A 24664-nucleotide genomic window follows, 5' to 3' on the forward strand; every position below is an offset into this window, starting at 1 on the left:
AATATACAAATACATAAATATAATATATAATTACAAATAATATAATTATTTGTAATATATTACATTTGTAATATAATTATTCTATAATATTACAAATAATGTTATTTGTAAGAGTTAAAAACTAGACAAAATTTAAATGCCCATCAAGAGAGGATTAAATGAACTACAATAACTTATAAAATAGAATACTATATAGCTGTTCAGAAGAATCAATAGATTTATCCATATTGATGTGAAAAATTATCCAAACTAAATTATTTAAGGTGAAAAAATAAGGCAGAATACAGTATTATTTTTTTTTCAACGTTTATTTATTTTTGGGACAGAGAGAGACAGAGCATGAATGGGGGAGGGGCAGAGAGAGAGGGAGACACAGAATCGGAAACAGGCTCCAGGCTCCGAGCCATCAGCCCAGAGCCTGACGCGGGGCTCGAACTCACGGACCGCGAGATCGTGACCTGGCTGAAGTCGGACGCTTAACTGACTGCGCCACCCAGGCGCCCCAATACAGTATTATTATAAATGAAACTCCAAGGGTCACATTTTTATACATATATTTATATACATGTACTTACACACATAGAAATTTCTGGGAAAAAAGAAATAATAGCTACGATTATGTTCAGCTGCAATTACATTATGTATGAGGGTGTAGGTAAAGAGGTTGGCTTTTACATTTCATATTTTATCCATTTGTATTGTTAGAATTTTTTAAACTTGTGCATGCATTATTTTATGCTAAAAAACAAAAATTCAAGCCATTAATCCTTCCATGGAAATACCAATTCTACATTTTTACCTGTCAGTCTGGATCTAAAAAGATGTTAGCAAATAGAAAGAGGAGGGAGGGGGAGGGGAAGGAGAAGGAAAAGAAGATGAAGGGGAAAGAGGAGGAGGAGGAAGAGGAGAAAAGTGACCAAAGTTAGACATTCACAATATGGTACGGATGAGTAAACTGAATCATAATGAAAGAGGAGAGCCACAAACTTTAGGAACTATCAAGTCCTGTTTCCACTGCAAGGAAAAAAATCCCCAGGTATAAATAGTAGTCTTTCTGTATCAATATTTCCAAAATTTTTAAAAAAAAATTTTTTAATGTTTATTTATTTTTGAGAGAGTGAGAGAGAGCAAGGGAGGGGCAGAGAGAGGGAGATACGGAATCTGAAGTAAGCCCCAGGCTCTGAGCTGTCAGCACAGAGCCCCACGCGGGGCTCAAACCCACAAACCATGAGATCATGACCTGAGCCGAAGTCAGATGCTTAACCTACTGAGCCACCCAGGCACCCCTCCAGAAAAATTTTTAATAATAACAGTAGTAGCTTATATTTATTGAACAGGGACTAATATGGATTCAGTGCTAAGCACTTTTATATGAACGCCCTCATTAAATTCTCACAAATTTGCTCTCACAAATTCCGCGTGGTAGGAGCACTGCTATCGGCCCCATTTTATCAGTGAGAAAACTAAGCTCTAGAGAGAGAAATTAAGAAATGTCATAAGAGACCCAGGGCTTATGTCTCAAAGCATTTGCAGTATGCTTCCATGGGCTTACATGCTGACTCCACAACGCTGTGTGTCGTCAGGAAAGTAACTTAACATTTCCCACCAGTAAATTGAGGATAGTGATAGAACCTAGCTCACAGGGTTGTCATGGGGATTAAATGGGACACACATGTGATGTGCTTAACTCTGTGTCTCGCACATAGTGTGCTCTCGGTCAATGTTAGCTGCGGTGGCTGTTGTTACAAGGCCTTTTATGATATGGTCTCTTCCTACTGGTCCCGTCTCTTACCTTTCCGTGCCCTCCTCCTGTCCTCCTTGAACTCAGTCTCCAGTCCTCCTAACCTCCTTGCGTGTCTCCATGGCTTCCCGAGGCTTATGAGCCTCCCTTGTTCCCTCGGCTACAGTGTTCACTCCCACCTTCCATCCTTTCTCCACCTGGCTGACTCGTACCGTTGACCTCACCTTCCTGTGTTCGATGCTCCTCCTTGAGTTTCCAGTATCGCCCTGTGCTTCCCCCTCTCCTGGTATTTGCCATACTATGGCACTCAGACTTTCTCATGCTTCGTCTCTCGCCACCCACTTGTTTGTGAGGGCTTGAAGTCAAGTTCTAGAAGTTCTCTACCTGGCTTCCTCCAGGTCCAAGCACACAGCCTGGTGATATTTGCTACATGGGTTAAGTGGTGACTGAAAAAAAGAGTGAGCTACTTGTCCTACAACCTCGGTTGACCATTCCCAGGAAAGTCAGATGTAAGTGGGGCAAACGGAGTTCTTCATTCACTAAATTATTATTATTATTGGCTCCTACTGTTGTTCTAGGTGCTGAGACCACATAGAAAGTAAGATCAAGCATCCTGTTCCCTGGTGGGTGTAGTCTAATATGAAGGGGAAGGAGATGGAGAACAAATAAATAAGTGAAAAGATCATTTAAATGCTGGTACATTCTAGAACAAAAACAGAACAAGGTTAAGGGTAAAGAGTGATGGGGAGTGAGAGGCTAATTTAGACTCTGTGGCCAGGGAAGGTCTCTGTGGAAGTCACTTTTAAGCTGAGGTCTGAGTGACAGGAAAGATCCAGTCATGTAAGTCAGGGAGCAGAACAAGTTGAAAGGCCCTGCATGGGAACGAGTCTGGCTGGAAGAGGGTCCAGGTGCCCAGAGGCCAGTTTCACCAGAAAAGGGCAGAGAGGGGTCATGACTGGGTTCATTAGGGCCTCACAGGCCATGATAAGGTATCTAGATTTTGTTCTGCCCACAACAGGAAGCCATTGGAGGGTTTGCACTGGGGAGTGAGATGATCTGATCTAATATTTTTAGCTCACTCTGGCCCCTGTGCGGAAGGCGAGAACAGGCAGGTTATCACAGCGGTTCAGGGAGGTGACTGTGGCTTGGCGCTGGGGCTGGAGAAAAGCAGGTGGATTTAGGCTTTTCCTAGGGAGGGGATGACAGGACTTGATGAACATATGAAGGGAGGAGCAGGGGACAGATTGTGGTGTCATTCACTGAGGTGGTGAAGGTGAGGAGAAACACGTTTGAAGAACACTGGGTGGGGAGGAACCAGAAGTTCCATGCGGGGCACAGCAGGTTGGAGATGCTGTAAGACGGTGCCGGGAGCTGGTAGGCTCCGTAGGCCTGAAGCTTGGTGGGTAGCTCAGCGTTGGAACTCTGAATCTGCCCATCACCTGCCAGTGAATGGCATTTAAACAGGGGAGCAGAGCATATAAATTGGGGTGAATGAGTGTGGGAGTTAAGAGGGGGAAAGAGGGAAGAGAGAGGAGGACAAGAGGGAAGAGAGAGGAAGGACAAGAGGGGAGAGGAAGGAAGGAGAAAAGAAGGCCCCACGTCAAACTTGGAATGCTCAGAGGGGAGAGTGAGACACAAGAAGTGATTTAGGAAACACAGTGAGGAAATCTTCCCAGGAGAGCATGTGCTGTCGAAGCTGAGAGAAGACAGAGACAGGCTGAGGAAAGCGCTGGGGATCCCGTCTGACAAACGTAGCAAGCGGCTGGCTCTGGTAAAATCCTGGTCACTCCTGACTGTGCCTAGAACAGTTCAGTGGCATGGGGGAGGGGTGGTGAGAGGGTCAAAGGCAGTGAGTTGAGAGGGGAAGGATCGAGACAGTGGAGTCAAGTGACTCCACACCACATTTTAAAGACGTTCTGTTGTGGAAAGAGTGGGAAAGACTGTCAAGGAAGAGTGGTTTTGCTTTGTTTTTAAGATGCAAGCTCCCGGAGCTCTGTATGCTGACAGGGTTGGGGGGGGGGGGGGGATGCTATTTGCCAGAGCGAGATCCTGAGGAGGTGAGTGGGGAGGGAGAGGATCCTGGTGCAAGTGGAGGGTGAGGGCGGGCCTGAGCCAGGAGCCAGGCCATCTACAGTCCCACACAGAAGGCCGCATGGCAGAGATGGTCACGGAACAGTCTGGCAGCTTCTGTTTTCTCAGTGGATCTGACAGAAAGGCGTCAGCCAGAGCATGTGAGAAGAGAAGAAAACAGGTGTTGGAGTGGATGGCGACAGAAGCTGTGAGGTGCTTCCTTGCAGGAGCAAGGAACGTGTGGGTGGGTCGCCTGGCACTGTGGAGAGCCCATCCCTATTTGTGGTCATGAATTAAAGTGAGACTAGTTTCCATACTTTGACGTTGCCACTTTGAGCTGCTATAGCTAAAAGTGGGTGATTCCATGGTAGGACTTCTGACCAGGACCAAAGAGTCTTCAGGAATGTACATTTCTGGTATCTGAGGGAACAGAGCTGGCCTCCAGCCATACTGTGAACTAGGGAAAGCCTATCGTAGGAGTCACTACGTCTTTCCCAGCATCCCGTCCTCCCTTCCTCTTCCAAAATAGAATCCAGTTTGCTCAAGGGTTCACCCAGCTCATGAGATTCACAGGAATAGGAAACTGAGCTCGTCTCCAGCTCCAAGAATGGATGCTGATATATTTTTTTAATTTTTAAAAATTTAAATCCAAGTTAGTTAACATATAACATAGTACTGGTTTCGGGAGTAGAATTTAGTGATTCATCACTTACATATAACACCCAGTGCTCATCCCACCAAGTGCCCATCACCCATTTAGTCCATCCCCCCCACCCAGCACCCCTCCAGGAACATGCAGTTTGTTCTCTGTCTTTAAGAGTCTCTTATGGTTTGTCGCCCTCTCTGTTTTTATCTTACTTTTGTTTCCTTTCCCCTAGGTTCATCTGTTTTGCTTCTTAAATTCCACATATGAGTGAAATCATATGGTACTTGTCTTTCTTGGACTGACTCATTTCACTTCGCGTAATTCACTCTGGTTCCATCCATGTAGTTGCAAACGGCAAGATTTCATTCTTTTTGATTGCCGAGTAATACTCCATTGTATATATATACCACATCTGCTTTATCCATTCACCAGTTGATGGACATTTGGGCTCTTTCCATAATTTAGCTATTGTCGATAGCACTGCTATAAGCATTGTGGTGCACGTGCTCCTTCGAATCAGCATTTCTGTATCCTTTGGATAAATACCTAGTAGTACAATGGCTGAGTCGTAGGGTAGTTCTATTTTTATTTTTTTGAGGAACCTCCATAGTGTTTTCCAGAGTGGCCGCACCAGTTTGCATTCCTACTAGCAGTGCAAAAGGGTCCCCCTTTCTCCACATCCTCGACAACATCTGTTGTTTCCTGAGTTGTTCGTTTTAGCCATTCTGACAGGTGTGAGGTCATATCTGATATTCGAAACCAATCCACACACGCCATTTCTCTGATGATGGTTAGTAAGTCCAGGGATGGGGCATGGGGCCCAAGTTGGGCCAATCAGATGGAAGGGAAGGACTTGATCCCATTGGTGGACGCCCATTGTTTCTCTCTCCCATTTAACCAGAAAAAGGAAACCTAACGCTCCAGTATTGGCCTCAGTTGCAAAACGAAGCTGATGCTATCAACAGCAGTGTAGAGAGATGGAAATAATCTGGGACCCCAATGACATTGTTAAATCCTTGAATCAGCCAGCCTCAAAGCGCATCTTACTTCTAAACTTCCTGTCACTTGAGACAATAAATCTCCTTATTTTTTTAAAAAACCAGCTTAAGTCAGGATTTCTGCTACTTGCAGCGAAAGCATCTTCATGGACACAATTGTTTTCCTGTATTTACACCGTATTAGAAACCTTCAAACAGGCGGCCAGTGCTCGCCTTGTGCTCAGTTAAACATACGGTCTAACGGCAGCATGAATGTGTGTGTCCAGGAAGCAGGACTCAGGGTCACCGTGGCACTTCTGCCCCTACAGTTTGGGATCACCAAGAGACACGTATGTTTGTTTACACGCTGGTTTTGCCAATTGAACTTGTTTCTGTTATTCTGTGAACCAATGAAAGATGCGTGAGGAAAAGAATAATTGTATAAAAGCCACACTGAATGCGTTTACTAAACAGTAGAGGGAAAGTAGCTTTACTACTGGCACGGGTGAGACAAGTATACAATAATTGGGAAATTTTGTTTAATCTAGAAGATTCTGAACTCAGATGGTTTCCTGACTATCTTTGAGTCGTCTCTCTACTTTTTAAAGCAGTTGGGACCAGGGGGCCCCTGGGTGGCTCAATCGGTTAAGCGCCAGACTTCAGCTCATGTCATGATCTCCGGGTTTGGCTTGTCAGTTTGACCCCCGCATTGGGCTCTGTGCTGTGAGGGCAGAGCCTGTTTTGGATCCTCTGTCCCCCTCTCTCTACCCCTCCCCTGCTGTCTTTCTCTTCTTCAAAAATAAATAAAGATTAAAAGGGAAAAAAAAGATGCTGGGGTGCCTGGGTGGCTCAGACGGTTAAGCCTCTGACTTTGGCTCAGGCCATGATCCTGTGGTTCATGAGTTGGAGCCCTGTGCTGGGCTCTGGGCTGACAGTGTAGACCCTGGAGCCTGCTTCGAATTCTGTGTCTCCTTCTGTCTCTGCCCCTCCCCTGTTCACACTCTGTCATGTTCTCTCTCAAATAAATAAATAAGTATAAATAAATATTTTAAAAAGTGGTTTGTTTGTTTGTTTGTTTGTTTTTTCTAAAAAAGAGCTGTTAGGACCAGAAACTTTTAGTTTTTTAAAGGTCTGTACAGGGGCACCTGAGTGGCTTAGTCAGTTCAGCTCATGTCATGCTCTCACAGTTCATAGGTTTGAGCCTCGCATCAGGCTCTGTGGTGACAGCTCGGAACCTGGATTCGGTTCTGTGTCTCCCTCTCTCTCTGCCCCTCCCCTGCTCAGGCTCTGTCTTTCTCCCTCTCAGAAATAAATAAACATTAAAAAAAATTATTTTTAACTCTGTACAAAACTTCAGTCAGCTGTCACACGCTTGTAGAAGGGGCTTTGTCCTTTCAAAATATTGTTACATGAAGGTATATTTAGATGTTTTACTTCAATAAAATAGTCACGTTGTTTTTTCATCTTTACTGTCTCCCTGCTTTTACTGAATATCTACTATAACTGATTACCTGACTAGTTGCCGGTCTGGGATCTTCCGAGGACACATGTCCACGGCTCCCCCACAGCCTCGTCTCCCATAGGGCCACCTGCTGCCCTCTCACGCTCTCCTCCTCTACCTCATCAGCACCCGTTGTTTAAAATTACAAGACAAGGGTACCTTTCATTTCCATAGGAAGTCAGGAAGGAGCCACGTACCCTAAAATGTTACCTGCTATTTCTGCATGAAGAGATTATAGATTTTTTTCCTTCTGTGTGTGAATAATAATGATGTGAACTAGTATTGATTTGGTAATAAGAAAGCAAAAATAAAAGATCTGCCCCCCCCCCCAGGACAAGGAATGCCTTGCCTTTTGATGAGAATTTACTCTTTATGGATAACTTTTAGATCCATCATATCAGGGGCACTTCATACCGACCTACTGGAGAAACCATTCACTCCCACGTACAGACAAGGAAACCAAGATGGAGAGGAGGGAGCTGTCTGGCCCCGGATGCCAGCGCTCGTAAGTCGACCCTGTTTAGATGCCTAGGTCCACGATGCCTGCTTCAACTGGTTTTTGCAGTCCTCTACATTACTAAAGGTTTCGTGAAAATAGACTGATCACGGCGAAATATGCTTCTGGTGCCAGAATCGAGAGTTACATTCATATTGCCAAAACGTAGCAATCTATATAAATATAGTTCTAAATGTTGGAAGCCCAAGTCCCAAAAGGAGACTGGAGGAGAAGGAAGGCCTACCCAGCACAGGTGGCAGCTCCACACAAGGTCAATGTCACGTGGGAGATGGTAGTAACCTTTCTCGTCCAAGGCCCGCTGAAGGCTTCAAGATAAACTCCATTGGTCTGCACCAGACAACTGAGGCCCATTGTTTAACCCCTTTGGGCTTTGGCTTTGTGTTCTATAAACTGGGAGCGCTTATACCGAAACACCTAAATCCTCTTATTAGGATTCAAATGGTAACATACGTAAAGCCCTTAAAACAGCCACTGGTGGAGTCTATCGTCATCATCATCTTCACTATCACCATCATCACCATCATCACCATTATCATCAATATCATCACCATTACCGGTACCACTGACACAAGTACCACACTACAAGTGGTACCCTTACCGGTACTATTAGAAGGAATCGCGGTACTACTGTTCTCATAAAAACTGAAAGACTTCACTGGTGCCGCCTGGTTGATGGCCATTACAGCCAGAATATGATCAATCGGAACAGCATTCTTCTGTAAGGATTTGTCGGAGCTGTTGGGCGTCTTCTCTGCTTCACTCAGATCTCTTCATTCTCTTGCTGAGAACTTGGCCTCTCCTGGTTGACTGGGCAACCTCTCATCACCTCCAGGAACATATCGCCTCCACTTTGGCCCCCTCAGCCCTCTGAGAATGGGAAAACGAGTTCTCTGTCGAGGAATGACTGAGAAGCGTTTCCTCGGTTCTTTTTCATCTTGGTAGTTCGTTTTGACTTCCCATGGCTCTAGAGGTTCCAGGAGGCTGCCCACATATGCAGAGCCACAGAGAGACTGGCAGGGGTGGGGGGAGATGAGGTTCATTCACCACTGGCCTGAATAGCCTGAGCGTGGGCCCTGAGGCTCAGCAGCCCCATGACCTGGTGTCCGTCCCGCCTGACCACGGTCCTTCCACCCAACCGGCCAAATCCACCGCATGATGACGTGACTACTGCTGGCAAAGTGTTTCCCATAGTAAGTTATTTGTGCCACAACCTCGTAAGGAGTTATAACTGCTCCGTCTTACAGTTGAAGCAACCAAATAGTCTTTGAAAGCTGACGCTGAAGAAAACCTTAGAAGTTAACCCAACCCAATCCCTTCCTTTTTCAGATGAGGATGTTGGCCTGAAAGGTCAAGTGGCTTTGTGGCAGTGATGACAACGAGGGTGGCTTGACCAGATATGGCACTAAGCCCTTTATATCTATCATCTCGTTTTGTGTTCCCAACAATCCTACAAGATAGGACACATCAGATGGCTAGGAGTCACAGGCAGGTTTTCTGATGCAAATGCAGTGCTGGCTCCCTGCCCCCGCAGGGCTACCCAAGGGGTGTCCCTCTACTCCTGAAGCCAGGGCCATCCAGACAAGGTCCCTGCACCACGGGGAGAGAAATGGACAAAGGCTGCCTCCAGGTGGGCAGGGCCCAGACCTTGGAAAAGCAGGTGAGACACAAGGAAGCTTGGCTAAGGATGAGACTGGAACTGAATAGCAGCAAAGGTGGCAAAGCCATCGTGCAGCCTCCTACTCTGACCCCCCAGGATCCCTTTAGCAGCCACACAGCAGGAACAGCCCAAGGAACAGGCCAGAGGTTTGTGCAGGATTTTCTTTTTTGGACATAAACCTCTCAGACTCTAGTAAACTATGAACAGGTAGGACAAAGGTCCAAAGGAGAAGTCCGCTGAATGAATATGAATTTTCACCAAGAGTAAATCACTCGTTCCCAACCCGGGATGACTGTGCCCCCCAAGGGACATTCAGCAATATCTGGGGACATTTTTATTGTCACATGAGTGGGACCAGGGGTGCTACTGGCAAAGAGTGGAGAGAGGCCAAAGGTGCTACTAAGCTTTCTACAATACAGAGGGCAACCCACCTCCACAAAGAATTATCTGGCCCCCACTATCCATAGCGTCAAAGCTGAGAAACCCCAGGGGTAATGGAGCAGGCCTAGATGTAAACATGACGTCAATAACACCAAGCACCTCAGATTCAGAGAAATAGTGAAGCCGGGCAAAGGGTACTGGGTGGAGGTTGCAAGAGCTGACTTCAAGCCCTGACTTGGTACAACTGGTTTGGAGCTTGAGGAAAGTCATTCACCATCTCTGGGTCTCTTTTTCTTCCTTAGAACGAGAGCAGCCATGTGATGAGGCCAGATCCTTCCTGGGGTTGGCCTGGTGGCACACAGGAAACACCAGCAGAACGTTGTTAAGTTGTAATCACTCAAGCATGTCAGAGGTGTGCACCATGGTTTGTTCTAGAAGAGGATCGGTACTTTCTACCTCCACTTATAAAGGTAATCCATCGTCATTACAGAAATCTAAGAAAATCTACAATAACACAAAGGGAAAAGAAGGAGGTATATTATGATCCCACCCCTTTCAAAGGAGTTCTGTTCTAGAACTCTCCAGATACTGAACTCCACTACTTTGAAAATGAAAAGGAAGAGGAGAGGGTGGGGTCACTGCACTCCCCTTTGGTTGGTTTTTTTGTTTTTTTTTTTCTTTTTCACTTCCCTGTAGTGCAGCGAAGCTCTACAGACGTTGAGTCATAGGTAGAGTTCAAATAATTTTAACTCTGGCTATTTGACTTTGCAGCGGTGTCTTAACTTCTTTTCTTAATTCCTCTGTTAAATTGTGGTAAAACACACGTCATGCAAAATTTACTCTTTACCATTTTGAAGTGTGCAGTTTAGTAATGTTAAGTATATTCACCCTGCTGTACAACCAATCTCCAGAACATTTTCAGCTTGCAAAAATTAAAACTCTATCTCTGCTAAATGACACCTCCGTTTACACCTCCCCACCTGCGGCCCCTGGCAACCACCATCTACTTTCTGTTTTATGAACTGGGCTATTCTAGACGCCTCGGAGACATGGAATCATACAACATGCGTCCTTTCGTGATTGGTTTAGTTCGCTTAGCTTAAGGTCTCCGAGGTTTGTCCAATGCTGTAGAAAGTGTTAGAATTCCTTTCCTTTTGAATAATATTCTAGTGTATGTATGTGTCACGTCTCATTTACCAATTCATCTGTTGATGGTCACTTAGGGCACTTTTATCTTTTGGCTATTGTGAACAAGGCTGCAGTGAACATGGGCGTACAGGTATCTCTTAGGGCCACCTGCCTTGTATCTCAGTGTCTTAACAATTTCTCTACTGTGCATCTCAAAGCTTTGGAAAGTTCCTCTTTCCGAGTAGAGGGTTATAAATTTCTACTTCGGGAGGCTAAATCCAGCCCTGATGGGCCAGAGAGACGTGTCTCCAAGGTGCCCTAGTTCCTTCCAGCACTTGACTGACTCCTAGGAGACTTGGGTCTGTAATTCCCCAACTCAACTTTCATAGGCCTGTGACCTCCCTACTCACTGGGACATTAACACAACAATAGTATCTTCCACGTGGAAGCATGTGACAGTTTACCGTGTTTATCTGGACTGCCCCTCTCTGATTTTCACGGTCATACAAGGTGGGCATATGGGGATCAGTGCGTCTATTCCACACGAAGAAGGAGGAGCTCAGAAACACAGCCAGGTTGGAGAAGAGCCAAAACCTAATCATGTGATCTGTCTCCTGCTTCTGTGACCCTTACACTCCACCACGTCTAGAAGTGATAGGGTGATGAGCTGGGGGTCGTATTGGGGAACTCCCCAGTCAAATAGATAGGGGGGATCGGAATGTCTCAGTCTTTTTAGTCGCTCATGATAAAACGTACAGGCACAGAGACAAATACTCGTGTGTGCATTTGCATGCGTGAGAAGAGAAAGAAGCACGCACTTAAAAGGTGGGAAAAAAGATAAATAATGCCTGATCAATTACAGACCAGTACCATCAAGTAAATCCTGGAGTTAATTAAATTCGTAGGTGTTCCTACTTAAAAGGATCTCTTACAGATTTATAACCTAGACTTTGTCAACAAGCTTAAACTATTAGCAAAAGAGAAATCGTTTTCTGTTACAAATGATGCATTGGCCTGTTGGGAAAAAATTCGCCACCTGAATAGAGCTTGCAGCATAGCCATGAAGAAGAGTTGGCGCTGGACAGAACGTAAATTATGGTAGCTCTGAAGATGGGACCTCTTAGAATCCCTCTGGAATTACAGGCTGCAAAAGGGATTTGGCCGCATCACTGCCGTGCCTGCTGCTGTTCGTCTCTGTTCTTCCGCTCCATTCACTGCAACTAGCCACTCACACGTAAATAAATAGCAACTTAATCAAAGCCTTTGTGCTAGTTTATTAAAATACTTGCATAATACTCCACTCTCTCTTCAGATCCTTCTCCCACAGCTTTTACGCAGAAGCAGTGACTTGTCTGTGTTTTCACATAAGCCCAGAAGCATCACTTCCCTTCTTGAATTGCTCCTGTACAATGGCAAGACTAACACCCTTTCAAAACAGTGACATCTGCAGATTCCTTGGTCTTCAGACAAAACGCTGTCCAAATTTCAGGAGTTTTCCCTGAGCATGACTCAGGGTTTTTCTATCTTATCTCAACCTCCAGTTGATTAGAGAACTTTTCCGGTCTTACAGCATGATTTGTGAGGGGTCCCTGTTGAGACGAAGTTGAATGTTCCAGATTAAGCATATTGTTCTGCATGAGAAATCACCAGGGCCTGCAGAATGCCTGTGAAATTAGCCGTGGATCTGCCTCGGATGTCTGACAGCAACGTCTGCCTCAAGGCCAGAGAAAGTCTAGACCGGTTGCCCCACGGGGCTATTTGGTAGTGTTTGGGGACATTTGGGGTTGTGGCAACTGGGGGAAAGAGGTGCCACTACATCTAGCCGGTCGAGGCCAGGGATGTTGCTAACCATCCTACAACGCACGGGACAGCCCCTCAACAAAGACGAATCCGATCGACATGTTTGCGGGAACTGCAAGAACCAAGTACCACAGCATGAGCACCTCGAACAACAAAAATGTGTTGTCTCGCAGTTCTGGAGTCTGCGTCAGTGCCTCTTAAGGGTGTGAGGGAAGCATCTGTTCCAGGCCTCTCTCCAGGGCTCGCAGATGTCCGTCTTCCTGTGTCTCTTCACGTTGTCTTCCCCGTGTGCATCTCTGTGTTTAAATTTCCCCTTTTTTGTAAGCCGCCAGTCATATCAGATTGGTTGGCCCTAATGACCTAATTTTAGCTTGATAACCTCTGTAAAGTCCCTATCTCTAAATAAGGTTGCCTTCTGAGGTACTAAGGGTTAGAAGAACTTCGACGTATGACTTGGGGGGAGGGGACGCAAGTCAACCCATAACGCAGCCTAAAGTGTCAACAACACTGAGTTTGAGACACTCTTGTGTAAATGGTGACTTACCTTCCCTGCCTGCTTTTTCTCCTCTCTGTCCTTAATTTGGCTGAATCTTTGGAATAACATACCTAGAAAAAAGATAAGAATTCTCATTTATCATCAGGATATAATCACCAGGCATTTAGGGATGGATACGTAGAAACATCACAATGGTTAGGTAAAAACTCCACTTCCGTGCCCCATCTAGCACCAAACAGACCCCTTTATTTTGCCACCTATTTTCCTTTTTTCTCTGGGTTCTTCCCCTTCGACTGGCTTTGGTTTTGAGGCCACTGGTCAGATGCCCATGGAATGCAGCCATCCGTGTCCTATATACAAAGAATGCTAGTAGAGGAAGCCTTCTGAAACAGTTTCAAGTTATAGGTAACTGAAATGCCTTTGCAGTACAGAGCAATGTTAAAATATGAGCCTCCAGTGAATCAGATGGGGGCTTGCATCCCACTGGGTCATTGTTGCTGTGTAACCTTTGGAAAGCTAATTAACCTCTTTAAATCTCCAACAGTTTCCTTCCTGGTAAAAGGGGGAGATAATAAGAATATCTGCACCACAGATAGAGCTGCAGTAGCGATTAAAGGAAATAATGCATCCAGTGAGATTAGCTTAATGCCCGGCACAGAGAATGTAGCCACTGAACATCAGCTGCAGAGGTCTGGTCCTTTCCTGCCAGTAAATGTCTCCTTCCATGGTACCCGGGCCATCATCGGTATTATTGGTATTATTATTTTTGATACATTGGAATTATTATTTTTAAAAGACATGAAAATGTCTCTGTGAATTCATTCCTTCACGCCGTGATGCCCGTGGTGCACTTTCCGTGCGCGGGGCACTGGGCATACAAATGTGGGTAAGATCCATGCAATCTAGCAAAGGAGGGAAACAAGTAAATAATAACGGCTGTGCATGAAGTGCCATTATAGAACTATACATAACACTTTATGGGAACTTGAAGAAAGATTCATGGAAAAGGCCTTCGGGAAAATACAAAGGCCTTTGCAGAAAATATTTATAGAAACCTGAAGTCATCATGTTGATTCACCCAAATGCAACTCGGGATTTACACCAGCAGCTTTTTTAGAATCTATTATGACAAAATCATGCCCCTTTAACACTACAAGGGTTTTTCAAATATTAAATGAAAAATGTAGAAGAGAAGAGAGAGAACATTTTTAACATTAACGGTTTGTTTCCGTGAAGAGAGAAATGAGAAAACATCTCATTTGATGATGATGAATTATTTCCAATATTCATGGGTGAACTAAGCAATTAAAAATTTGTAGTGTGTTCATTTCAGCCATAAAAAAATGAAAGATTAATCTGGGAAATCCCACTCATGTTACAAAGACAGTAGGAGTGGAAAATATAGGGACAGCTATTTCTAACAAAGTTGCTTTTAGTAAGAAAATATTTAGAACAAAAGAAATTGCTGAGTATAATATTTATGAAAGACAGCATCTGTTTTATTCACAACTGTTCTTACTGCTTAGGACTGTAGCACAAAGTAGATTCAGAAGAAGCTATTGAGTAAGTGGGTTGCTTATCAGTCAAAAGATAATAAATAATAAGATGAGTGGGAAAAAGTCAGCTTTCAAGATGTCTACATTAAAAAAGAGTTTGGAATGTCGTGTTGGAAATACCACGCACAGAGAATTTCCTTCTGACCTTTGGAGGCTCGCTTCAGATCATTAAATAATTAGTTTAGACTGACGTGTGTTGAGGGCCCACCGCTGCTGAGTCAGGGGAGGCACCCGTGAGAGAAAGGCTGCCCTGCTTTTATTTGTTTGTTTGTTTTTAAAGTTTATTTATTTATTTAAAGAGAGAGAGAGTGCGCGTTCAGGCAGAGGGAGAGGGAGAGAGAAAGAATCCCAAGCAGGTTCCACACCATCAGTGCAGAGCTCTAGGAGGGACTCGATCTCACACACTGTGCGATCATGACCTGAGCTGAAATCAAGAGTCAGATGCTTGACTGAGCCACCCGGGCGCCCGTATTTGTTTATAGAAAGTATAGTTGGGGGCACCTGGGCGGCTCAGTCGGTTAAGCGTCTGACTTCTGCTCAGGTCATGATCTTGCAGTCCGTGAGTTCAAACCCCGCATCAGGCTCTGTGCTGACGGCTCAGAGCCTGGAGACTGCTTTTCAGATCTGTGTCTCCCTCTCTCTCTTCCCCTCCCTTGCTCACGCTCTGTCTCTCTCTCTGTCTCTCAAAAATAAATAGACATAAAAAAAAAAAAAGTACAGTTGAAAAGGGTTGCCCTGCTTTAGTGAGGAGGAGGTGGACAGGGACATGGAATCCAGCTGCAAGGAGTTAGGAATTGACTCCTGGAGAACTAACACATTTATTAAAATAAAAAGTCTTTCCCCCATCTATCCATTCATTCAATAATCACTCTTTAAGCACTTACAATATGCTAGGCACAAGGTTTGGGACCAGAAAGGAAACGTTGGATGAGATATAACCATAGCCCAAGAGCTTCAAGGTCTGGTTGAAGGTCACAGACATGTAAATAACAAGAGTAATCAAGTGTTAGAGATGTGATAGAAGCATGTGATGGTCCGGGTACCATGGAGGGAGACATTTACTGGCAGGAGAGGACCAGACCTCGGAAGTGGAAAAGCTCCCAGTCAACTCAGGCACCAGGAGAAAGACCCAGGAAGTGAGAAGAGAGAATTCAGAGCAGTTCTGGCCTCCCCTACTGGCTCCCCACCCCCCCCACCCCCCCCCCCCCGCCTAGAAACCAAGGGAAACAGGGTGGGTTACTCAAATTACTGGAAGCTTAGTCTGCCAAAAAATAATTTGTAAAATCATCAGTTCATCAAATGTACCTTTCTACAAAACAAAAACAAAAACAAAAACAAAAACAAAACTTGCTTCTCTTAATTATTTATAAACCGTCGTAGGAAATTAATTTGTCTCCAATGGAACAGTTTTAGTAGTTTAGGAGGATTTCTGTAGTTTTTATTGACAAGGTTTCATTCTGTCATCATAGAGGCATTTAAAGAAATCGTCAAGTGTTTTTGAACTGTATTTCAAATTCAGAAATCATCCCGTAACCGAAATATCAGTGCTTGCTTCCTGCAAGAATTTTTCAGTTTGTACTGATTTCTTTCATGCCATTTTGGTTTTGCAAAACATTTCAGCAGTTTTGTGATGATTCTGCCAATTTCTCAAGTATGTTGTCAACCCAACTTCTCCAACAATTTAACAATTCAAGTCTACTGGGTGATGTGATTGTTCCTGTAGCTTGCAGTTTATTTCTCTCCAGCATTTTAGGATTTTATATTTTGTGTTTACAGTCAGTGAATATCAAAGTTGAGGCACTGGTCATAGAAATCATTATGATACAATCTTCTGGGCTGCCTCACTTCCTTTCTGCTGCCTTGGTTTGTTTTGTCTCAATTGATTCTTCTTAGAAATTTAAAATGCCATCATTTTTTTGTAGGGTAGTTTGGACTACCGCTCATTTTTTTGCTCTCAAATTTAAATTTAAATACAACTGTATCTGCAGATTCTTCCCGAAAATCCCCAGCTAAAACTTCATCCCTTTATCTTAAGCCTTTACAGTTTTAATCTAATTTGACTTAATGTAACATAATTACGTTTTAATTGCTGGAAGTTCAAAATTAACATTCACGTGCTATTTGAGGAATTGACAAAGAATACTAAGCATTGAAGAATAGAAAAATGACATTCAGATCATTAAAAAAGACAATCTTTTGGGGCACGTGGGTGGCTCAGTGGGTTGGGCATTCAACTCCTGATCTTGGCTCAGGTCATGATTTCACAGTTCATGAGATCGAGCCCCTGTGTTGGGCTCTGTACTGACAGCACAGAGCCTGCTTGGGATTCTCTTTCTCGGTCTCTGCCCCTCTTCGGCTTATGCTCATGTTCGGTCTCTCTCTCTCTCAAAATAAATAAATAAACTTAAAAAAAAATAAAAAAGACAATCTTTTGAATAGTAATAAAATTTAAAAGTTAGATAAATTGGTCATTGGGAAATTAAAATGCAGTGAATTGGTCTTAAGCCAATTTAGCGTAAAATGTCTTGGGGACTCCATTCTGTTCTTAATCCATAGTCAGCTTTTTCTCTCACTCTTCTACTAATGATTAAAGAGGGGGTGGGTAGGCAGAATAACAGAAGATAATCCCAAATATGTCCACATCCTAATCCCTAGAAGCTGTGAATCTTGCCTTCCTTGGCAAATGGGACTTCACAGATGTGATTAAATTCTGAACCCTGAGATAGGGAGATAATCCTGGTTTATCTGAATGGGCCCGATGTCATCACAATATCCTTATAACGGGGAGGCAGGAGGGGGGAGTCAAAGGAAAAGCCAATGAGATGAGGAAGCAGAGATTGGAGCCATGCACTTTGAAGATGAAGGAAGGAGCCACAGGCCAAGGAATCCAGGCGGCCACCACAAACTGGACGGGCAAGGAAACAGATTCTCCCCTCGGCGCCTCCAGATTCTCCCCTCATGCCTTGACTTTGGCCCAGTGAAACCAGCTTAGGACTTCTGACCTCCAGAACTATAAGAGGACAAATTTATGTTGTTGTAAGTCACAGAATTTGTTGTAATTTGTTACAGCAGCAATGGGAAAGTAACACAGGGTGCTGTTGACTCCCCCTCTCATTAGTTCTTCATCCTGTTCCCACACGGGGTTTTACAGCCAGACATTTGGCCCACCAGGGCCATCTCTAGGGAGAAGACCAGCAGTGCCCTGGCTGGACCTTTGTGAGACCATTTTCCCCCAACCGCTTTCCTGGCCCCTGTATATCCGCCCGGAACCAAGGTGCAGAGCCATTGATGTTGTTTTCGTGTTGTCCTAAGAAGTCACCGAAACACATTATGAAATTATCTCCATTAATCTGACCCAAAGGACACACTGTGCCCTAGCCTTCCCATCCTATTTTCCATCTCCAGCCACGCCTAGCTACATTTTCCCGTAAATCTTACCAGCCAGTATGTGGCCCAGCTATAAGAGCTAAATGATTCACATACAATATGGGCAGCATTACAAAAAGCTCCCGATTTGCACACACACCCCTATAAAGCTTAGCTCTACAGATTTCCCCATTTTTCCCGAAATAGCTCTTTATCTTCCCAGCAGTCCCATTAGGCAGGTGGACAGCATGTAGCCCCAGCAGATCCATGAGGTTAAATGACACCCCCGAGGCCTGATAGTTAGGGACAGATTAGGGGCTCAGACTCAAGTCTCATGACTAGCTCTGGCTTAGTTAGCATCTGTGACTTCTGGAGCAGGCACCAACACGCAGGTGGCAATAGGTAAAATTCAGTGGCGCTGCTACCAGAAGAAATACAACCCCACCTGCTGGTTCCAGCTTGAAATGCCTCCGTTAGAACTTGATCCCTTCTCAAAGTGCAAATGGCATGGAGGGGAGCTTTGCAGGGCCCCCGGCCTCATTCCAGTCCCAGAGCCCACAGGTTATTTTAGGACTCAGGTAAATTGCTGCACCTGATCCCCCAGGCTTCGGGGAAAGTCCAGGATTTCCAGTAATAGCCACCATTCGCTCTGCCAGGCTACAGCAGGCTCTTGTTCTGGGAATTCTGGGACCTGGCCACTGCAGTGAACATGAATTGTGTGGGGATCCCTTAAAGTTTGAGGATGTGAGAGGAAGGGTTGTATCTTGAGAGGCTGGAGAATAGCAAAACCCGAGATTCCCCGGCCTCTTCACCTTTCAGAGAAGCTGAGATTTCTAAATTGCAAGAACCCAGAGTCCTGTTTTCTCACAGAGAGAGCTAAGAGGGAGTTCCTAAGACTGACTGAGGGAACTGAGAGTCCCTAAGACTGACAGAGCTAGCATTTTCTGTCTGCTGAGTGGGCCGACGACACTGAGACCAAGGGGTTGTCGGCTTCAGAATGTGTGCAGAAAGATGTGCACCCTCTGGAGGATCCCTTGAAGACAGGGGCTGCTCTAAAAGACGGCAGAGGGGGAAGAGAAGGAAAACCCCACCAGAGAAAGAGTCTATAAAAAAAACGTTATTAGAGAAAAATCCCAGCATTTTCAAAGAAGGATCCTATAAAACTCTTGTACTCTTTGTTTAAATTGTGGTAAACTACATATAATAAAATTTACCACCTTAACCATTTAAAAAAAAATTTCTTTACTGTTTATTTATTTTTGAGAGAGAGGCAGAGTGTGAGCAGGGAGGGACAGAGAGAGAGAGAGAGGGAGACACAGAATCCGAAGCAGGCTCCAGGCTCTGAGCCGTCAGCACAGAACCCGACGTGGGGCTCGAACTCACGAACAGTGAGATCATGACCTGAGCGGAAGGCGGACGCTTAATCGGCTGAGCCTCCCAGGCGCCCCCACCATTTTCAAGCGTACAGCTCAGTGGCATTAAATATATTCACCTTGGTGAACAATTGTCGTGACTATCCATCTCCGGAACTTTTTAATCATCCCAGGCTGAACTTCTGTTCCCATTGAACAATAACTCCCCATTCCTCCCACCGTCCAGCCCCTGCCAACCACCATTCCTCTTTCTGTCTCTACGAGTTTGACTGTGGTAGGAAGCTCATGTTAGTGGAATCATACAGTATTTGTCCTTTGGCGTGTGGCTCATTTAGCTTAACATGATATCTTCAAGGTTCGACCCCATTATAGCACGTGTCAGAATTTCCTTCCTTTTTAGGGCTGAGGTACATACCACATTTTGCTCATCCATTCATCCATCAATGCACGTTAGGGTTGTTTCCACCTTTTGGCGATTGCGAATAACACTGCTATTTCAAAATTTGGAAAAGTGAAGAAATCTTACTTACGCAGTGAGTGTGGAAACTCATGCCAGAAAAATCCCATCGTAAAATGCATGTGAAAATACATACCTCTGTGTGTCACCAGTGCCGGAAAGTTTGTACACGAACTCAGTCCTTAACATCAAAAAACAAAAGCTGGGGAGACGCCCTTTAAATGTAATCACTGTGGAAAACCCTTTAGGCAGAACCTGTACCTTATTGGAAATCAGAGAAATCTCAGGACAGAGAATCCATTTAAAAGCGTGAATGAGGGAAATGGTCAATTACAAGCCACACCCTCAACACGAGGGACTAGATGGCAGAGCAACAGCTTATTTCTTGAAGAGGATGGCAACGCCAGTAACCATAGGGCAGATCATCACACACACGCAGTAAATGTGAGGAAGCCTTTGATCACGCAGACGGATCTACGCGTGACCCAGGCAACAAAACCACTCCCTAGCACACATTGCAATAGATACCACAAAATCCACAACAAAGAGAAACCTTTAGAAATGCAGCAGTTATGGGAAATCCCTTATTTGGAGATTCAAATTTTATTGCCTACCAGAGTATATGGAAGCGATGGTCTGTGTGAGAAAGCAAGGGTTCTTCCATGTGGCTTACATAGTAGTGGATCTTATAATGGAGAAAATGTGCAGGAAAGAAAGAGAAAGAGGGAGAGAGGGAGAGAGGGAGGGAGGGAGGGAGGGAGAAAGAAAGAAAGAAAGAAAGAAAGAAAGAAAGAAAGAAGAAAGAAAGAGAAAGAAAGGAAGGAAGGAAGGAAGGAAGGAAGGAGAGGAAAAGAAAAGGAAAAAAGGAAAAAGAAAGGGAGAAAATGGACTTTTGAACAGGACATAGCACAAAGCTATTCTCTGCTCTGTAGTGCAAAGGTGTTACGGGCAGATTCACAGGGGCCAGCATCAGAGATCACGGACACTGGAGCCCCAAGGGAGAGAGAAGGATGGGCAAAGGGGACGCGGGGGCCCCCTCCTCCCACATTTGAGGGTCTGACAGAGAGGTAGCTGCAGATCAGTTAAGATCAGACCAGAGCTGGGCCGGTGACGGGTCCCTCTGCTGGGGTCTTTGCTGATGTGCGGCTCCTCCTTTGGGCTGTCCTTACACACCCACACCCTGGCGGACGGTGCTCCCCAGCAACAGTGAAGGAGGTCAGCCACTGTTCTAGGCAGACTGAGGACTGAAACCACAGAAGGCTGAAGGGCTGTGGCTTTCCCCAGGTCTAAGAGGACCCCTGTACAATGCCTGTCACCTTGACTGAAAGAAGGATGCCTATTCCAGCAAAAGTATACCATTTTTCTTTCCTCCTCACTCTCATCTATGTGCAGGGAGGTCCTGGGTACATCGTGGTGACCCAGGACGTGAATCTGGCCTTCCGTTCCTCCTCCCTCCCTGCCTGCCATGATTGCCCTTCTATTTCCCATCCAGCCTCTCCCACCTTCTGAGGGTGTGGTCCTCTAATAAAGCTAGTCTGATGAACAAGTCAGGGCTCCCTGGCAACCATACATCCGTGTCCTCAACAAATGGCTAAAACTGCCAGCTCCCGGCTGGGTTAGAAGGCAAGGAGGGTCCAGAGGCATGAGTCAGAACTCCTGGCCCCACCACATGGAAGAGGCCTGACTTAGACAAGTTCTTTCTAAACCTCAGTTGCCTGATCTGTGAAATGGGCATCGGTTAAACCGTGCCCCCTTTCTAGGGTGGTTCTGAGAACCAGAGAAGACAGGGCACACCATTCTTTAGCTCAGTGAGGGCCACATAAGGAAGGCCCTTCATAAGCAGCAATGAACCAGACAGGTGTGTACAAATGCAAAGCTTCACAATATATTCACAACAGGAGGATTCACAACACTGATAAAGTGTAAGGCATTACCAATATTGTTCTCAAGTAGAAATTTTAGTCACAGAGCAAGTGGGAGACATATTTTAGGGTATGTGACTCCTAGAGCTCATTAGACCTCTCATTCTGTGGAGCATCACTTGGTCCCCATCTGTGAGTAAACTTATCTTATATCCACCTATCCTATGTCTTTGGGTCCCCACAGAGTCTCAAAGGTTAAAAACATGCATGCGTTGGGGCGCCTGGGTGACTTAGTCGGTTGAGCGTCCGACTTCAGCTCAGGTCATGATCTCGTGGTTCATGGGTTCGAGCCCCGTGTCGGGGTCTGTGCTGACAGCTCAGCCTGGAGCCCGCTTCAGATTCTGTGTCTCTCTCTCTCTCTCTGCCCCTTCTCTGCTCATGCTCTCTGTCTCTCAATAATAAATTAGTGTTAAAAAAAATGTTAAAAAAGAAAACAAAACATGCATGTGTATTCTCTGAAAGGAAGGTACTGTCCATGACTTCATTTTTACGAGTCAACTTGCTTGGGCCCTCATCGACTTGTCAATTTCTGATTTTGCTAGCACAATATAGAATTTCTTTTTTCAATGTGATCTTATTTCTCAGTCTGTCCTGAGGAAATGTGAAAATACTAGTTATACAAGAGAAAGAGAAATAACCATCAGGGCAGAGATGACAAAGAGCCCAGGGACTCAAGTCAGGGCTTCGCGTGGAGACCCAAAGAGGAGGGAGGCAGGTGGTAGTCAGAGAAGCAGCAGACTGGCGGCTGGCCAAGGTGCGGACTCCCAGGGAGTCTGTCAATCCCCCCATTGTGTCATTTCCTCAGCATTTCTGTGTCTTCTTAAGGCAAGGATGCATATTTCATCTCATCTTTTATTTTCTTTATGGTTTAATTATGAGAAGAAGAGAAATCTAGGCATGAAGAAGGGTTCTGTTTCCCCCCCAAGTGCTACATCCGTTAGAGGTTGCATGTAAGTGAATTAATCCCCAAAAATATCTGAGGGGGAAGGCACATATTGTTCTTGGGTTTAGTCACCAGAGATTGCCAGGGCCTCATTCCAGCGTCCTATCCCTGGTTGAAAAATAAGTACTCAACCAGCAATGGATGCCAACACTTAAACAATGAAGAGGAAGTCTAATCTGAAAGGATTCTTTTTCTATTCCCAAATACCACTGCTTACACAATGTAGGAGTCTACTTATGATTCCTTAAGTTACACACACACACACACACACACACGCACACACGTACACATTGGTCCAGGAAATATTTACCTTACTACAGTTGAACTGGTAAGTATTGGAATAAATATATAAATAAGCAATTTAGTCCTTTTGGCAAGGAGAAAATTTATCCAATAAATATATTTTGTTAAACTATTTGGTTTACACCATAGTAAAATTGTCTTGGAACACAGGGAGGAACAACTTTTAAGAAAATTCCGGGAACAACTCGTGCATATGAATCACCATAATAAAAACATGGTTAATATAATATAAAAATATTAATATGGACACCAGTATGAGTTGGTATGTGTACTAAGGCTTTCTTTCTCCTTCTAGTCACAAAAAGTTTTCCAATAGCCAGACCTACCACCCTCTTCCCTCCCCTCCCCCCCTCCCCCTTTCTCAAGAAAATTTCCTCTTCCTCATTTGTTTGGACTTTTGTGATACCAAACATAGGAAGGGGTGGGGGAGGAGAGGAACTGAAGGAGCAGGAGGTCAGGGGAGGTTTTGGGCCTGGGGATTGAGTGGATGCACTTTGCAAGGCAAGCACAGTATACGGAGAAGGCTGATGGGAAAGAACAGAAACAGGATTTCATCCTGAGGCACCATGTTGCTGTTCACTCCATTCTTCTGTCTCTCCCCAGGTGATATCAACACTGCCCCCTGACCGCCCATAGAGTTAAAAATCATCCTCATTCTGATGATCCCTAAATTTGCAACTCGAACTTTGACTACTCCCCCCGCTCCCACCCAGCTCCAGACCCACTTAGATTGTAAGAAGTATCTCAAAACCTATCTTAGCCAAAACAAGACAGCTGATTAACATTTCCCCCAAATTTGTGTCTCCCCCAGTCTTCCCCAGCTCAGTAATTAGCAGCAACCCGGTTTTCAAGTGGGACCTAAAGGATCATCCTTGATGCCTCCCTTTTCCTGTCCACACTTGTAATCACTCCTTCAGGGAGTCCTCTCAGGTGTCCCTTCAAATAAATCAAAATGGCACTGGAGGAGTTGGTGGCATCGGAGGAGTAGAATCGGGACAGCGTTCATGCAAATCTGGGTTCTCCTTTCATTGTTTGTTTCTGCCCGAGGCCACCGTCTGCCTGATCCCAGGTCTACCAGCCTTTAGACCAGACTGTCTGCCGTTTCTTCTCCTCTACTCGCCTCGCTATCAGGTCCAGAACTTTGTCTTTACAAATAAATTGTTGAGCAAGAGTCCAGGTACAAAAGAATGCATACCGTATGCCTGTATTCCTCTAGCAATTCTCAAGCAGGCAAACTACCATCATGGTAGTGATCCATGATGGGGGGCGGGGGGACAGAGGGGGATGGTGACTGGAAGGAATTTCCAGGGGGCTTTCAGTGAGCTGGTCTTTTTGTTTCTTGGTCCAGACACTGTAACACGAATGTGTTCACTTCAGGAAAATTCTTTGCATTTGTGTTCCTCTCTGAATGAGCAGAGATATACTTCAATAAAAAGTTTACTTCAACAAAAATGTTATCGAGACATTTGGAGAAGATTAAACAATTACTTCTGAACCAAAGATGTTCGCCAAACATCAAGGCGTCTGCCTACTGAAGATATATGACTTAATCCTTGGTGCCCAAAGAGATTCCAAAATGCATCCTCGTTCGCCAACAAATGAACCTTTCCTCCCATAATACAAAATCACTTATGTTCTTAATTCGACTAAAAGAAAAAAAAAATAGGAATCAATCACTGCTAAATTTCAAAGACTTATTAGAACATCTGAAATGTGAGCAATGTTACAAAAACTTGGGTAGGGACCGTCTGGGATAGATAACGTGATGCATGTAACAGAAGCCAGTGCTCCGCTGAGCCTGTCAAAATTATCCTGAGACTCCCACTGAAT

At 44.8% G+C, this 24664-nt stretch overlaps 1 long non-coding RNA gene across 2 annotated transcripts in view; it reads right to left on the reverse strand.

Moving 5' to 3' along the window:
* The window catches only part of LOC124502261 (uncharacterized), a 55967-nt gene that overhangs the window by 26279 nt on the left and 5024 nt on the right, over positions 1–24664 (reverse strand). For both annotated transcript variants that reach the window (XR_006959885.1, XR_006959884.1), the window contains exon 2: positions 12963–13024. This is a non-coding gene — a long non-coding RNA (uncharacterized LOC124502261). The remainder of the gene's footprint in view (positions 1–12962; positions 13025–24664) is intronic.

The sequence above is a fragment of the Lynx rufus genome, unplaced genomic scaffold (assembly GCF_022079265.1).
Source record: "Lynx rufus isolate CCGP_SWC_20201006 ecotype Redwood Valley unplaced genomic scaffold, mLynRuf1.p SCAF_7, whole genome shotgun sequence".
NCBI classification, from domain to species: Eukaryota; Metazoa; Chordata; class Mammalia; order Carnivora; family Felidae; genus Lynx; species Lynx rufus.